This window comes from Neofelis nebulosa, chromosome 13 (assembly GCF_028018385.1).
Source record: "Neofelis nebulosa isolate mNeoNeb1 chromosome 13, mNeoNeb1.pri, whole genome shotgun sequence".
NCBI lineage: Eukaryota > Metazoa > Chordata > Mammalia > Carnivora > Felidae > Neofelis > Neofelis nebulosa.
In genome coordinates this window covers 47,523,448-47,540,977 of record NC_080794.1, presented here as the reverse complement: position 1 = coordinate 47,540,977, position 17,530 = coordinate 47,523,448, and the positions used below count along the sequence as shown (strand labels likewise).

The following is a 17,530-nucleotide window of genomic DNA, read 5'->3' as shown; positions in this document are numbered from 1 at the left end:
AAAAATTCATTACCCCTTTGCCCCCTCATCCCTTCTCTTCTCAAACCACCTGTTGCAGTCAGTCAGGGTTGATATAGCAAATTTCACTTTTTATGACACAAACTGCAGTGACCTTTCATGCTAACTATCCAGAATTAAAACAAACTCCAAAGGTTAAAAGTAGAGCCTTCCAAAGACTGACCTTAATTCAGATACCACCAGCTAAAATTCAGGGGCTCCTAGGCCCTAAACAAATCCAGAGGTTCCTGCTACTCCCTCCCTCGGGTTCAATAATTCATTAGAACAACTCACAAAACTCAGGAGGGCAATAGAGTTTACAATTACAATTTTGTTATGGCAAAAGTATATTAATCATGACCGGCTAAAAGAACAGATACAGAGGGCAAGGTCTAGGATTACCCCAAATGCAAAGCTTCTGTATTCTCTCTCTGTGGAATCAAAATAGGTCACTTCCTTGGTATAGTGATGAGTAGCAATATGCACAGAGTACTGTTAACCAGGGATGCTCATCTGTGATTCAGTGTCTAGAGATTTTATTGGAGTATCCTTACATAGGCAATTGATCAAATCATTGGCTATATACTGAACTCAATCTCCATCCCACTTCCTCTGTTCCCCAGAGGTCAGACTGATATCATATGGCTTAATGCCCCAACTCTATAAATCACAGGTTTGGTTGTTCTTTCTCCCCATCCTGAGTCATCTCATTAGCATTAACTATTAAGGTCACTGTGAACAAAAACACTCCCATCACTTCAGAAATTCCAGAGATGGAGACGTTCTCATGCACACACTAGATACAAAAGCCAGCTGAATTCTTTGTTATACAACACAGGACTTACTATAAGACAAAACAAGACAACAACACAGCACGTTATTGGCTAAATAGACACATAGATCAATAGAACAGAACAAAGCTCAGAAGTAGATCAACACAAATATACTCAACTGATTCTGACAAAGGAGAAAAGGCAATTCAATATAGAAAGGATAGTCTTTTCAACAAATAGTGCTGCAACTCTTAGACAAAATTATATGAAAAAAAATTAACACAAATACAAGTATATACAAAAATTAACTCAAAATGGATCATAGACCAAAATGTAAAATACAAGACTATAAAACTTCTTGAAGTAAACAAAGTAGAAAACCTACATGACCATGGGTTTAATGATTTTTTTAACTATACTATGAATAGCATTATCTGTGAAAGAAAACATTGATAATTTGGAATTTATTAAAACTTCTGCTCTGTGAAAGATGCTTTTAAGAGAACGAAAAGACAAGGCGTAGACTAGGAGAAAATATTTGTAAAACATATCTGATAAAAGATTTATATCCAATATATACAGAGAACACTTAAAACTCAACAAGAAAACAAATCAATTAAAAAAAAATGGGCAACAGATCTAAACTGACATTTCACCCAAGATATACAGATGACAAATAAGCATATGAAAAGATGTTCAGCATTATTTGTCATTAGGGAATCGCAAATTTAAAACAACAATGAGATACCACTGTACACCTATTAAAATGCCTAAAATCCAAAACACTGACAATATCAACTGCTGGTGAGAATGAAGAGCAACTGGAACTCTCACTCACTGCTAGTGGGGATGCAAAATTGTAGTTACTTTACAAAACAGTTTGGCAGTTTCCTACAAGGCTAAACATAACCTTACCATATGATCAAGCAACTGCACTCTTTGGTATTTCCCAAAATAATTAAAAACAACAACAACAATGACATCTGTCCACAGAAATACCTGCATGTGGATATTTATGGCAGCCTTATTGATAATGACCCAAAATTGGAAGCAACCAAGATTTCCCTTGATAAATGGATGGATAAACAAACTGTGGTAAACCCATGCAATGTAATACTATTTATCAATTTAAAAAATGAGGTATCTGGGGCGCCTGGGTGGCTCAGTCGATTAAGCGTCCAACTTCGGCTCAGGTCAAGATCTCACAGTCCATGAGTTCAAGTCCCACACCGGGCTCTGTGCTGACAGCTCAGCCTGGAGCCTGCTTCAGATTGTGTCTTCCTTTCTCTCTGCCCCTCCCCCTCTCATGCTCTGTCTCCCTCTCTCAAAAATAAGTCAACATTAAAAAAAAAATTGTTTTTAATAAAAAATAAATTAAAAATGAGGTATCAAGTCACAAAAAAGACATGGATGAATCTCTAATGCATATTGCTAAATGAAAGAAGCCAGTATGAAAAAGCTATATACACTGTATGATTTCAATTACATGACATTCTTTTTTTTTTTTTTTTAATTTTTTTTTCAACGTTTTTATTTATTTTTGGGACAGAGAGAGACAGAGCATGAACGGGGGAGGGGCAGAGAGAGAGGGAGACACAGAATCGGAAGCAGGCTCCAGGCTCCGAGCCATCAGCCCAGAGCCTGACGCGGGGCTCGAACTCACGGACCGCGAGATCGTGACCTGGCTGAAGTCGGAGGCTTAACCGACTGCGCCACCCAGGCCCCCCATGACATTCTTAAAAAAGGCATAACTATAGAGATATATCAGTGTTTGCCAGTGGTTCACTGGGGAGAGGGATAAATAGATGAAGTGTAGGGAATATTTTTAGGATGGTGAAAGTATTCTTTATGATACTGTAACGGTGAACACAAAACATAAGCATGTCAAAATCCACTGAACTTTACAGCACAAGGAGTAAACCTTAATGTATGCAAATTTAAAAAATATTTTAGGAAATAAGGGTCCCTGCAGGGAGTGCAGAATGTGACAGAAGTCTAAATGTATTACAAATATATGAAACCACCTCACTGAAAGGGATGAGTGGTATAAGGTGCTGACCTAAGTAACTTCAGAAATGAAAGGAGTCTTAAGACTAAAAGCTAAGAAATTCCATAAGCACTAGTTAATAAAGGTGTTTCCTGTCAGAGTACAAAGTAACAATTCTGATAGGACTATATATGTGTACTGGAACTGAACAATTACATACATGGATGGCTGATGGTAAGCACCTTTCTCCCTGTTGGAGTGGGGGTTACAAACAAACAAGGGGTAGAAGCAAGAATTATGCACAAGGTAATGGGTTAGAATTGGACATATCAATTTGTGAACTCATATTTAGCTCAAAATACGAATGTTAACATACAGAAATATTTATAGATAGGTGTATATACACAGGTTAGTACACACACACACATCTCTGCTTTCAGCTGACAAAATCCAGAACCAAAACCCTGGTTGCCACACACCTCACATGCAAATTTTGGTTTCTAATACAATTCTCCAATTAGAAACGAAGGCTCTTTGGAGAAAAGGGCTGATTCTAAGACTGAGGCAGGAAATATACAAGATGAGGTTGGGGCATCTTGCAGTGCTAGAAAGCTTAAAACAAACAAACAAAAAAAGGTACTCAAAACAAAATAACAAAAAATACAATGATAGGGATATGAATTAGAACCAAAAGTATAAAATATATAAGTCCACACTGATATAAAGAAATGACTAAATAAATAAACAAATACATGAGGAAGAAAAGACAAATCCCTTTCCATCTTGCAGTAGAAATCCAAATAATTTACACAGACATACTCCACCCTTACGGAGGTAGAGCATAACTAGCTACTCCATAAGTGTAGACTGCCCAAAGTGATGTTTCCCAAAGACTACACTATGGAAAGAGAGAAGAAAAGAACAACTTTACTGTGGATAAACCTGAAAAACACTATCTCAAGTCAGGTAATCATGGTCAACAGCAACAATGGTTAAGTTACATTGACAGTATGCATCTTTGCAATGATATGATAAGAATGCACTTTTTAACTCTGTGGCCTTTTGTCCAAAAACGTATTTCCCCAGTCTAATCATAAGGAAAACATGAGACAAATCCCATTTGGGAAACATTCTACAAAACATTTGCCTAGTAGTATTCCTCAAAACTGTCCAAGCCATCAAAAACAAGGAAAGTCTGAGACACTGTCACAACCTAGAGGAGTCTAAGGAGACAGGACTGCTAATTGTAAGACAGTATCCTGGACAGAATTCTAGAACAGAAAAAGAAGGGGAAAACTGAGAATATCTAAATAATATGGACTCTAAATAATAAGATACAAATATTGGTTCATTAATATGACAAATATACTAAGAATATAGTGATTTGCTAATAATAGAGGAAACTGGATGTAGGATATACAGGAACTCTCTATATTATCTTTGCAATAATTTTTAAATCTACAACTCAAGTTTACCAAAGACTGAACATTTACTGGGATTTTAATCATAAGAAGTGATTGTTCATTTTTTTACAGGAACAATAGTGAAATTTAGCTATGTCCGAACAAGAATACTTATCTTAGTAAAATATTCAGAAATAACTAATTAGTAAGAATACAGAAATATCTACACATAAATATACAAGTATACACTTACATATATGTTAATACCATTCTAAAAATTATATTCATATAATTTTATATTATATCACATAAATCACACAAATCATGATGATGTCTAAGACTCACTTAAATTAAGCCCATTTGGAGGAGAGGAGTGGATGAATAGGGTTATAAATGGGAAAAGGCCATGATTTTGAACATTCTTTAAGTTGAATAACTGATATAGTGAGCCCCCTTACTCTTCTCACCAGGTTTGAGTATGTCTGAAATTTTTTATAAAAAATTAAGTAATTGCCTGATCTAGAAACAGTAAGGGCCAGGGGTGCCTGGGTGGCTCAGTCAGTGAAACATCTGATTCTTAATTTCAGCTCAGGTCATGATCTCACGGTTTTTGAGTTTGAGCCTTGTGTTGGCTCTGAGTTGACAGCGCAGAGGCTACCTGGAATTCTCTTTTTCCCCTCTCTCTTCTTCTCCCTCTCTCTCTCTCAAAATAAATAAATAAACATAAGAAAAAAAGGGGGCCAGAAAACAGACTCCAGGAAAAAAAAAGGTTAAAAAAATTAAAAAATGAACAGAAATAGGAAAATAGAGAAAAGCGCATAAACTCATGTGACATATAATAACCAATCATTTGAACTCTAGGAAAAGGGCACAGAAACAATGGAGGTGATAAAAAAAAATTCAGATTTGAAAAGGATAATGGATCAAACTCCTCATTTAAGAATGCTTCAAAAATTCTTGTTTATAATTATTATCTTGCAGAGACCCAAACATATTTAGTGAGTGAAAATAAATAAATCCAGACTAACATTCTGCTCCAGTAACTTTTTTTTTTAATGTTTATTTTTGAGAGAGAGAGAGGGAGAGACAGAGTGCGAGCTGGGGAGGGGCAGAGAGAGGGAGATAACAGAATTCAAAGCTGGCTCCAGGCTCTAAGCTGTCAGCACACAGTCAGATGCAACCTGAGCTGAAGTTGAACGCTCAACAGACTGAACCATCCAGGTGCCCCAGTAACTTCTAATCAGTGTTCTTCCTTGTCTCTCACTTCCATCATGACATTGAAAAATCCCTGCTCAGAGAAATTTCAGATGTAGTTTTGCTACAAGACTCTTCCTGAAATAAATGCTAAGGCAGTTAGTCTAACTGTAAAGAAAACTCAAATAAATGGCCAGATGTGATGAGAGTGACCAAGTTTAAATAAGCTTATAAAATATCCCTACAATGCATGCATTTTACAGAAGAAATTTCCTTACTATAGAGATGGTTCCCAGACCAAGAGAATAGAACTCTATTAACATGTCTACATAAATTCTTTACAAAGAATACCCTATGCTTAAATAAATAAATAACTGTTCATCATTGTATTCTCTGTGAATTATGTAAATAAAAAGAGAAGACTTCAACTATAGCTCGCTATTTCTCTTTTGCTCTCATGAAATGATGATCTTAGATTTTCCTCCATTCTTCCCAGGAACAAACATAAACACATTTTAATACCCAGGAATACCTTAAAAAAATAAACACAGTATATAAATTTCCAAATCTAAGAGCTCCAGAGGAAGAAAGGACTACTCACTGTTTCATTTTGAGACCTCCATGCTGAAATTATGATTGTCACAACATACTTGAAGAATTCTACTGCAATAAAAATAGAAATTCCAGAGAAATGAAGTATCTTCTTGATAAAGAAAATAATGCCTGGAATAATACCTGTGAATAGGTTAGGTTACACAGCAAAAGAGGAATTAAGGTTGCCAGGGGAATTATGACTGCCAATCAGCTGACCTTAAAATAGGGATTTTATCCTGGATTATCGAGGTGGGTCCAGTGTAATCACTCCTTAGAGTACAAGAGAGAGGCAGGAGAGAGGCAGAGGAAGGATGGTCAAAGAGATGCAGCGTTGCTGGCTTTAAAGATGGAGGAAGGGAGGAGGGCATGATTCAAGGGCAGCTGCTTAAAACTGGAAAAGGTAAAGAAATTGATTCTTCCCTAGAGCCTCCAAAATGAATACAGCCCTGCTGACACCTTGATTTCATCCCACTGAGATCTGTGTCTGACTTCTAACCTACAGAACTATAATAAACGAGTGTTGTTTTAAGACACTAGGTTTGTGCTAATTTGTTACAACAGCAAGAGAAAGCAAATACAGTACATTGTTTCTTTAAATTTTGTAATTAGACTTATTTGCTTCTTCTGTTTTAGATCCAACTCTATTCCTATTGCCTGCAAAGTTTATAGTATAAGTATCTGTTCCCTCCTTTCTGCAGTACTTCCCAGTGGGCTGAAAGAGAAAGCCCAACACATAAGCACAATAGCAGCTGAAAAGGAAGGAGAGAAGAGTCAGTGTATGATCTTGTATGGAACTTCCAGTCAATGTAGGTAAACTTTCTCTGCCCTGCCAGCCTTGTAATACGTTGTGGACTTCAGCAAAAAGTCCAAGTCAAGTTCTGCTTGACTTGACTTAAACCTTTTTAAATTTACTTTAGCCTTTACAGGTTTTAGATGAATAATTTTAGCCACATTGGTTATAATGGTGGGTGGCAGATTTCAGTTAACATGTATGTTTATTGAAAGTTTAGCTGAGCTACTCCATCACATTGCTGCCTCAGCATGCATTTTTTGGCTAAGGTGCCTGAGAGGGTCTGAAATTGACACTAATCCCTTGCACAAATGTAAGCCTTAGATGACAGCCCACAGTTACAAGTAAATGTAAGTACCTTGCCTTCAACACCTTCCCCTGGGGGCCCTCAGGTAAAATCGCTGTGAAGCTTACCAAAACCCTTGCTCTTTATAGTCTGACTGGGCAAGCCACCTTGGCCTAGGAACCCCAAAACACTCCACCCACATACCCTAAAAAGGCATACCTAGATCATCACTCTTTCTGTTTGTATCCTGCCTTTAACCTTCCTGTGTGGCCCCTTGGGAAGGGGATATACTTCTTCTAAAACCTGTGAGTAGTAAACTTCTCTATCTCTGCTCACTATCCAGCATCCTGGGGGCTCTACTTAACAAATGTTGATTTAACAAAATCATAACAATGTTTAATAAATTGAAATGCCAAAATGCATTGGTGATTTAGTGTAGTACTCTTGTTGGATGATGGAAAAATGAATGTATTTAATGATCCCAAATCCTTCAGTGGTCTGAATTTCCTTCTTTGAGATTCAATTTTCTTTCTTTAAACCAGTCCATTTCCAGTGCATCAGTGAGTGCCAATAATGGCTGAGTATCAGACTTACTGAATATTACATAAAATGGAGTTTATTATGCTGTTTCCTATGCCTAAAATGAATGCTCATCCTCTCTCTTCCTTGGCCAATTGGTTAACTTTGTATTCATTTTTTGAAACAACTCAGATGTCACTTCCTCTTGAAACCTTCTGAACACACACACACACACAGTTAAACCTTCCTTCTGCATTATTTTGAGACCACATGCATACTAACCATATCATGCATAAAATTACACTATGATAATTTATTTATGGTATATCTGCCAACCATACTAGTCTTTGTATTCATCAAGAACAAAGACAACCTTATCCATATCAGTATCTTCAGCACTTAACAGTATGCCTGGAACTACAGTAGAAGCTAAGTAAATAATTACTAAATTAAACTTCCTATTATAATAGTCTATAATAAAATATATAGAGTGAAGAAAAATATTATGTTTAAAGGGTTACCAGTTATATTTGATAAATTTAAACTTTTTTTCATACATAAAAGTTACATTAACAGGCCAAAAGAACCTATAATAATAATCAAATGTATGTAGAAGATTCACTAGTTTGGGGGAAAAAATTAATAAACAAAATTTAGTTTCATCTTATTTTGTCCCCTTATCTGTAAAAAACAAAACAAAACAAAACAAAAAAATAACTGAGTTGGATTAGATCCTTCTATGTGTTCAAGTTCTGTATTCTGTATCACAGCATAGCTGAATGTATCAATATCAGTTTGAGGTTTTCATTTACCTATATTAAGACGGTCTCAACTTTCTGAAAGCTGTCCCTCCACTATGACATCCATGCTAATGTCACATTTTTAGTTCCTTGCACCTTGCTATTATGACACGTGGTACCTTAGAAACTTACTTTGTAAATAAGTTATGTCACAATGTAAAAGGAAAAGTACTGAATAGTACTAAACGGTAACTTTAAGTTTTCTGTTTATCTCAAATTAAATCATAACACACGTTTCAACAAGTATATATTAAGCCCTTACTTAGTGCCAGAAACCTAAAAGAGGTGATAAGAGAAATAATGAAGTATCACATATATTTAAAATAAGTAGTAGTAGATTAAAAGCAATCAGGCAAGATGTCTGGGTGGCTCAGTCGGTTAAGCGTCCAACTCTATTTGGGCTCAGGTCATGATCTCACAGTCATGAGATCAAGCCCCACATTGGGCTCTGTGCTCAGCGTGGAGCCTGGGTGGGATTCTCTCTCTCTCCCTATCTGCCCCTCCCCCACATGCACACGTGCACTCTCTTTTTCAAAATAAATAAACAAATAAACATTAAGGGGGGAAAAAAAGGCAACCAGACAGACCAGTATAAGATGACAACACTCCACAAAGGAGTTTAGACTTGACACTACAAGGAATGAGAAAAACAACAAATACCATATTAAACCAGCAATTTAGGATGATTTTGGCAGAATGAATAGAACCAACAGTGTCAGTCATAACTTTTTTTTAACGCAATTTTTTTAGTTTTTTTTTTTTTTTTAATGCTTATTTTTGGGAGACAGAGAGAGAGAGAGAGAGAGAAAGACAGAGAGTGAGTGGGGGAGGGGAAGAGAGCGAGGGAGACACAGAATCTGAAGCAGGCTCCAGACTCAGCTGTCAGCACAGAGACCGATGCAGGGCTCAACCCATGAACCATGAGATCATGACCTGAGCCAATGTCAGAAGCTTAACTGACTGAGCCACCCAGGCACTCCTCAGTCATAGCTTCTAATAGTAAGGAGGTGACACCTGACTTCTCTACAGTCAGCAAGTAATGGAATTTTGCCAAGTGTACCCTCTAAACCTGTTTTCAAAATCACCCACACCTCTAATCTTCACTCTGCCACCACTTTAGCCCAAGCCACTAGCATCCTTCAGGAAACAGTAGTAGCTTCCAGCATCTTGCCTTGTTCCTTTCTAATTCAATCTTTATACAGAGCCTTCTTTTTTAATTTTTTGCAACTTTTTTTTTATTATTGAGAGAGAGAGCGTGCACACACACATGCATAAGCTGGGGAGGGGCAGAGAGAGAGAGAGAGAGGGAGACACAGAATCCGAAGCAGGCTCCAGGCTCTGAGCTGTTAGCCCAGAGCCTGACTCCGGGCTCAAACCCATGAACCGTGAGTTCATGACCTAAGCTGAAATCGCTCAACCAACTGAGCCACCAAGGCACCCCCATACAGAGCACTTTTTTAATGTAAATGTAAATTGAGTAATGTCCCTTTCAGGCTTAAAATCCTCCAACAATTCCCTTTCAATTTTTAGGACAAACATCCAAATCTTCTGAACTCTATAAAATCTCTATACTCACAGCCTCCTCTCCTGCCACTCCACCCTTCTGTGTCACTGCTCAAGCTATACTAGCCTTCTCTTGGTTCCTCAAATATTCCATAACCCCTTCCTGCCTTAAGGCCTTCCCATATGCTGTTTACTAAAACACATAACATTCTTGCAACTATTATACCCTTTTTACCCTAGGACAACTTAGCTCAAATATCATTTCCAAAAAATGCCTTACCTAACACCCACACTAGACCAGGTTTTCCAATAACATACTTTCATACTTAGTAATTCTCCTCTGCAGCACTTTCCCCTCTTATTACCTGAAGATAGTTAATGAGTTCGCTAAATATTTCAATGACATCTGCCTCATTAAAACACAAACACCACTAAAACAAAAGCTGTAGCTGCCTTGATCAATGTATCCTCAATATCTTGCACATACAGTCAGTCAAATATACTGAATGGATTGATAGATGACTGGTGGCCAGAGAAAAAAATGGTACTACGAATGAGAACAAAAAGAAAAGTGAATGCCTAAGAGTTTACACAGACCTACATTTAGCTTGAAAAATTAATTTCTGAACCTTTAAAATTATTTGTAGTATTCTAATGCAAGAGTCAGCAAACTTTTTTTAACGACGAAATAGTAAATATTTTAGTTTGTGGGCAAATACAGTCTCTGTTGCAACTATTCATTCCTACCACAGCAGCATGAAAGCAGCCAAAGACTATACATAAAGGGCATGGTTGTGTTCCAATAAAGCTTTACTGACAAAAACACACTGACAACCTGCAGGCTACAGCTTGCTGGCCCCTAATACTATATCCCAAAGAAACAGGAGGCAGAAATTAAACAAATGCAAAAAAATAAAACTGTTCTGTTTTCATTTTAAACTCATAAAGAAGCTTTTGTTGAAATCCCATACCAATGTCCCCAAACTCTGAACTCAAAATGGGTTAGCATGTATTAGTTGAAAGCAAACATGGAATACTCCTTTAACGGTCAGAATTAAGTATATCTCCTCTCTTAATCTGGATCATGAGTTTTTGCTCAGGCAGCAACTGTCTCTTTACTCATATATATTTCTCAGTAATTAGAGTACAGAAGCACAGAATGGAAATTTAAAACACATGCTGAACAAATTAACGATCCAACCATATATTAGCCTTTCCCCTTTCATTCTTCTAGTCTATGCAGAGACAAGAGGAGAAGCAATTAATCTGAATGTTTTGATTTTCAAAAAAGGCATTCTTCAGTAAGACTGGTATGCTAGGCCAACCTGTGCATGGATGCTCTTTTCATATTACTTGGGTTCTAATTCCCCATTTTCACTGTCCCTCCTTATGTGTGCCTTTGTTACTTTGTTCAGTCTCTGACTCCTCATGCCTCACTCCTCCACCCCCAATTCTACCTGCCAATTTGAAGGAAGATGCTTTCTTGGACATCGTAATCTTAATAATATAGGTGTGGTATAAACATCCCCAGACCTGTACATGTATCTGCTGTATTATCAAAGTGAATGACAAAAAATTCATAAAAATCATGACAAATGCTTCTTTTTAAATTTTTGAGACAGAGAGAGAAAGAAAGAGAGAGAACAAGTGGGGGAGGGGCAGAGAGAGAGGGAGATGAAGAATCCAAAGCAGGCTCCACAGTGTCAGTACAGAGGCCAACGTAGGGCTTGAACTCCTGAACTGTGAGATCATGACCTGAGTTGAAGCTGGACGCTTAGCCGACTTGAGTCACCCAGGTGCCCCCCAAAATCCTTCTTTTGTAGTAAATTTTATGGGATATTATTTTATATGATTAATATGGATGCTTGGGTCTAGAAGTATCCAAAGAGCTAAAAGCTTCATTTTTCAAACAGTGGCTAATTTCAAAGTTTGATGTGAACTAGTCCGATTTTTAGGAAATGTGAATTATATTATCACAATGGTCAGTGAAATTAATTATAATCAATGAGGAAAGTACAGCGTCTTATGTTGGAAGGATTTATAAGAATGTGAGATCAGTTCAATCCTAAAGATTCAAGAGGCATCTACTGGAAAACTGTTTGAAAGAGGGAAAATATTATTTATTTGGAAAAAATATAGCACATATAATACCATCTTTGTTGTGCATTTATAGCAAGAAGAACTACATAATTATTATTCTTTAAAAGAGTCTCATTAAAGATGTTAGGCATTCTGACTTTTATTGTTGTTTTGTAATCAGATTGACTTTAATGAAAAACACATTTATAAATATATAGGTGTATTAGTTTGTTCTTGTTGTAACAAATTGCCACAAAGTTTAATAGCTTAAAACAATACAAACTTATCTATTTACAACAGTCAAGATATGGAAGCAACCCTAGTGTCCATCCATAGATGAATGGATTAAGATATAATATATAGTAGCCATAAAAAAGAATGAAGACTTGCCATTTGCAACAACATGGATGGAACTAGTGGGTACAGTGCTAAGTGAAATAAGTCAGAGAAAGACAAATACCATATGGTTTCACTCATGTGATATTTAAGAAACAAAATAAATGAATGAACAAAGAAAAAAAGAGACAAATTAAAAAAACAGACTCTTCAATACAAGAACAAATTGGTGGTTGCCAGAGGAAGGATGGGTAGGGGAATGGGTAAAACAGATAAAGGGAATTAAGAGTACAGTTACCTTGATGAGCACTGAGTAATGTATGGAATTGCTGAACCATCATATTGCACACCTGAAACTACTATAACACTATACTAATTATACTTCAAAAAATATATATATATATATATATACATATATATGGTCATTCAGTGAACAAAGATAACTTTGAATCAGTAGCTGTGTCGGAGTCCTCAATACCACCCCCAGGTTAAATAATTCATGAGGATTCACAGGACATAGCATATAATCATATTCACAGCTAAGATGTGTTCTAGAAAAAGGATGCAATGCAAAAGAAGCAAACATGGGGCAAAGTTGAAGGAAAAAGTCCTCTCCCAGTGCAGTCACACAGGATGTGCTTAATTTCTCAATGCCCAAAAGTTATGACAACAAATTAAAAGAGTTGTCTAGGGGTGTCTGGGTGGCTCAGTTGGTTAAGCATCTAACTCTTGGTTTTGGCTCAGGTCATGATCTCTTGGTTCATGAGTTTGAGAACTCACGAGAGTTCAGCTCTGTGTGGCAGTGTAGAGCTTGCTTGGGATTCTCTCCCTCTCCCCCTCCCCATCTTGTCCCTCCCCTGCTTGTCTTTCTTTCAAATAAATAAACTTAAATAAATAAATAAATAAATAAATAAATAAATAAATAAATAAATGTGTTGTCTATTATGAATGTTCCTAAGAAATGAGGTGATTTAAATTGGGAGTTGGTCACATGGGCATCCTCTGCCCAGCATGTATACAACTCCAGAATCTCTGAACAAAAGCAAGTGTCCAGTATAAACTACATTATTTGTACAAACACTTCAGATACAATGAGCCACTTTTATTTAGGGAAAGATTTTTATCACTGTAGGAAACTGTTTGAGGAAACAGCCTGCCTTTCTAAGGATAGGCAGTATTAGGGCTACAATGTTAACCCCCCCCCAACTTTTTTTTTTAACATTTATTTGAGAGAGAGAGAAGGAGAGGGAGACAGAGAGAGAGAGGGGAATGAGTTGGGGAGGGACAGAGCAAGGGAAACAGAAGATCCAAAGCAGGCTCCATGCTGTAAGTGCAGAGCCCAAGGTGAGGCTTGAACTCAAGAACCCTGAGATCATGACCTGAGTCAAAACCAAGAGTTGGCCGCTTAACTGACTGAGCCACCCAGGAGCCCCATCAACCTTTTTCTCCACAGTACCCCAAGTATATTATGAAGATGTATTAATAAGGATAAATTATTATGCCTCATACCAACTTCAAATGGAGCAAAGTCTTAAATGTGGAACAATTAAAATAACTAGAAGATAATAAAATAATAAATAGCTAACATGTACTGAGCTCTTGCTATATTCCTGGCACTACGTATATGTATGACCTTATTTAATGTTTACAGCAACCACATGAGACAGTCAGAGATGATACTCAAAATACTCAACTACCAGTATCACATGGCTACTACACTATTTAGGCATGTCGTTCCTAAAATCAGCCTGAGAGGTAGGTACTATTATTATCTCCATTTTATAAAAAAAGGAGTGAACATAGAGAATCCAAGGATCCACAGCTAATACATGACAGAAATGAGATTTTTAATTTAGCTTGTTCCAGAGCCCTGGCTCTTAATCACTGTGCTATATTGCCTCTCAATATGCAAAATACCCGTATGGTCCTAGGATAGGAAAGAATATCTTACACAAAGACACATACACACACACACACACACACACACAGAGGCACGGTAAAAACCATAAAGAAAGAACTGCTAAATTCAATTTCATGAAAATTTAAAACTAGAAATAGTAAAAGGCACAAAAAACGAAGTTAAAAGCCACTGGCTGAGACACTGTGATACATTTAGAATTAAAGTCAGACAACATAAAATTTCCTTTATCAATAAGAACAAGGCAAAGGAACACAACAGAAAAATCAGCAAAGTAACTAAGTAATTCACATAAAATGAAACCAAACAGCCAGGAAATATATGGGAAAAATGATAAATAATAATATAAATGCAAATTACATGACATACACTTCCATACTCACCAGACTGGCTAAAATTTTAGTCAGATAATAGCAAGTGCGGTGAATATGAGGAACAATAGAAATCTTTCTTCATTGATGGGAAGGATAAATTGACAAAACCATTTTAGGAAGATATTTGGCAGCATCTAATAAAGTTGAAGATCCATATATGCTCTGATCCAGTAATGTTATTTTTAAGGTTTATATCCTAAAGAAACCCTAACATATATGATCAGAGACATGAGTAAGAATGTTTGCTGCTGCACTATTTAAATATTATTATTATTATTTAGTGAGGAATAGCTCAAATGTTCAATAGCAAGGGAACAGAGAGAAAAAAATTAGTATATTTAAGACATATTATACAGCATATTATACATATTATATGGCAGTAAAAATGAATTAACTTACACTTATAATACACATGTATCACAAAAACATAAAACTAAGGGGAAAAAAAGTTGCAGACCATCATGTATCACTTACATAAGTTGTAAAAACACATAAAAAACAATATTATTTATTGTTCACAAATACACAAATGTATTAAAGATTAAAAAAAAGGAAAGAAAAAATAAGACGGCCTATATAACATGACTTAGAATTCATTGTTTTCTTTTAATATTTATTTGAGAAAACACATGTGCACACAGTGGGGGAGGGGCAGAGAGAAAGGGAGAGAAGAGAGAGAATCCCAAGCAGGCTCTGCACTACCAGTGCAGAACCTGACGTGGGGCTTGAACTCACAAACCATGAGATCATGACCTGAGCTGCAATCCAGGCAGATGCTCAACCAACTGAGCCACCCAAGTGCTTCAGAATTCACTGTTTTAAAGCAAGGCACATTAGAAGAAACTTGCTATTATATTTACTATTAAGGTGCTATTCAATGCATTATTTACTATATAATAAAGCCTTCTCTTTATAAAAACCAATGTATAGGGGTGCCTGGGTGGCTCAGTCAGTTGGGCGTCTGACTTCGGCTCAGGTCATAATCTCACGATTTGTGAGTTTGAGCCCCACGTTCGGGCTCTGTTGCTGCCAGCTCAGAGTCAGGAGCCTGCTTCAGGCTCTCTCCCCTCTCTCTGCTCCTCCCATGCTCATGCTCTGTCTCTCTCTGTCTCTCAATAATAAATAAACATTAAAAAAAAAATTTTTTTTAAGAAAATCAATGCATATAATAATAGTAAAACAAAGGCTGAAAATCAATGCTCTAATTTCCATGTTAAGAATTTTGGGTGAAAAAAAGAAATAAAATTGGGGTGCCTGGGTGGCTCAGTTGGTTAAGTGTCCAACTTTGGCTCAGGTCATGATCTCACGGTGAGTTTGAGCCCCACATCAGACTTTGTGCTGATGGCTCAGAACCTGGAGCCTGTTTTGGATCCTGTGTCTCCCTCTCTCTATGCCCCTCCCCTGCTCATGCTCTGTCTCTCTTGCTCTCAAAAATAAATAAAACATAAAAAAAATTTTTTTAAAAACATGGAAGGAAGGAAAGAAATATATGACCTAAAAATCAATAAAACAGGAAAAAAAGTAAACAAAAGAGAGAAATCAGGAAAACCCAAATTTTGCTCTTTGAAATGAACAAAAAGAGAGGAAACACCAATTACCAATATCAGGAATGAAAGAGTAGACATCACTATAAGACTGTAAAGATGTTAAAAGATAAGATAATCTTGAGTAACTTTCACCAATAAATGACAACTTAGACAAAATAGACAAATTCTCAAAAAGCAACACAAGAAGAAATATACATACAAATCCTTTTTTTTTCTTTCCTTTAAGTAGGCTTCGTGCCCAGCCTGGAGCCCAACGCAGGGCTTGAACTCACCACCCTGAGATCAAGACCTGAGCTGAGACCAAGAGTCGGACACTTAACCTACTGAGCCACCCAGACACCTCAGCAGGTAAAATGTTTTAAGTAGATATGCTCATTAAGATTTATATGTACATTTCTGGGACACCTGGGTGGCTCAGTAAGTTAAGCATCGGACTCTTGATCTCAGCTCAGGCCTTGATCTTGGGATGGTGAGTTCAAGCCCTGCACTGGGCTTGGTCCTAGGAATGAAGCCTACTTAAAAAAAAAAAAAAAAAAAAAAAAAAAAAAAAACATTATATGTCATTAAAAAACCCTCACAAAGAAAACTCCAGGTCCAAAAGGCTTCATTTGGTGAATTGTAGACATTTAAGAAAGAGGTAACATCAATTATACATAAATTCCCTGAAAGGGCAAAAAAACAGGAAAGACTTCTCAACTCATTCATGAAGCTAGCACAACCCAGATACCACATGTGAAAAGAAAACTAAAGAAAAATAAAGCCATCTTGCTCATAAACATAAATGCAAAAAAATATAAATAAACTATTAGAATGTCAAGTCCAACAACATTTAAAATAATAACACATCATAACCAAGTGAACTTATTCCTGGAATGGAAAGAAAATATTTGAATATCAATATTCAAAATCAAGAAATGTAATATTTGCAAATCAAGAAATGTAATCTATTACACCAACAGAGAATATATAACATATAACAGGAAAATATTTTTATCATTTTAATAGATGAAGAGAAAAATTAGCATCTACTCACAAAAAAAATCAGTAAATGAAATAGAAGGGAACTTCCTTAATCTGATTAAAGATATCTATAATCATCCCCCCATACACATATACACCCACACACACAGAAATTTTAATGGTGGACTATTAAAACTTTGCTCAAATTCTATCACCATTTCAACTCGACATTATGTTGGAGGTCCTAACAAGTGCAATAAAGGGGAGGATGGGAGATGGAGACTGTGCAAATGGTTATGACTGCATAGTATATGTAGAAATTTCAAAAACATCCATAGGCAAATTATTAAAATAAGTGAATTCACCAAGATCACTGGAAAAACAGCTCAAAATACAAAAATTAAGTATATTTGCACATACAACAAAAACTTAGAAAATAAAATTTTAAAAGTGGTGCCATTTCTAACAAT

At 36.4% G+C, this 17,530-nt stretch overlaps 1 protein-coding gene across 9 annotated transcripts in view; it reads right to left on the bottom strand.

The window, feature by feature from the left end:
* CCSER2 (coiled-coil serine rich protein 2) overlaps positions 1-17,530 on the bottom strand; it is a 192,344-nt gene that overhangs the window by 115,325 nt on the left and 59,489 nt on the right. Inside the window, exons 1-2 of one of the 9 annotated variants that reach the window (XM_058696891.1) lie at positions 8,356-8,404; positions 5,956-6,017 (exon numbers count right to left, since the gene is read on the bottom strand). The exons of 6 other annotated variants lie outside the window; for them this stretch is intronic. The gene's annotated coding sequence lies outside the window, so the exon portion shown is untranslated. Of the gene's footprint in view, positions 1-5,955; positions 6,018-8,355; positions 8,436-17,530 lie in introns of those variants that run through there. 2 more of the 9 variants (XM_058696892.1, XM_058696893.1) reach the window with 2 other exon arrangements.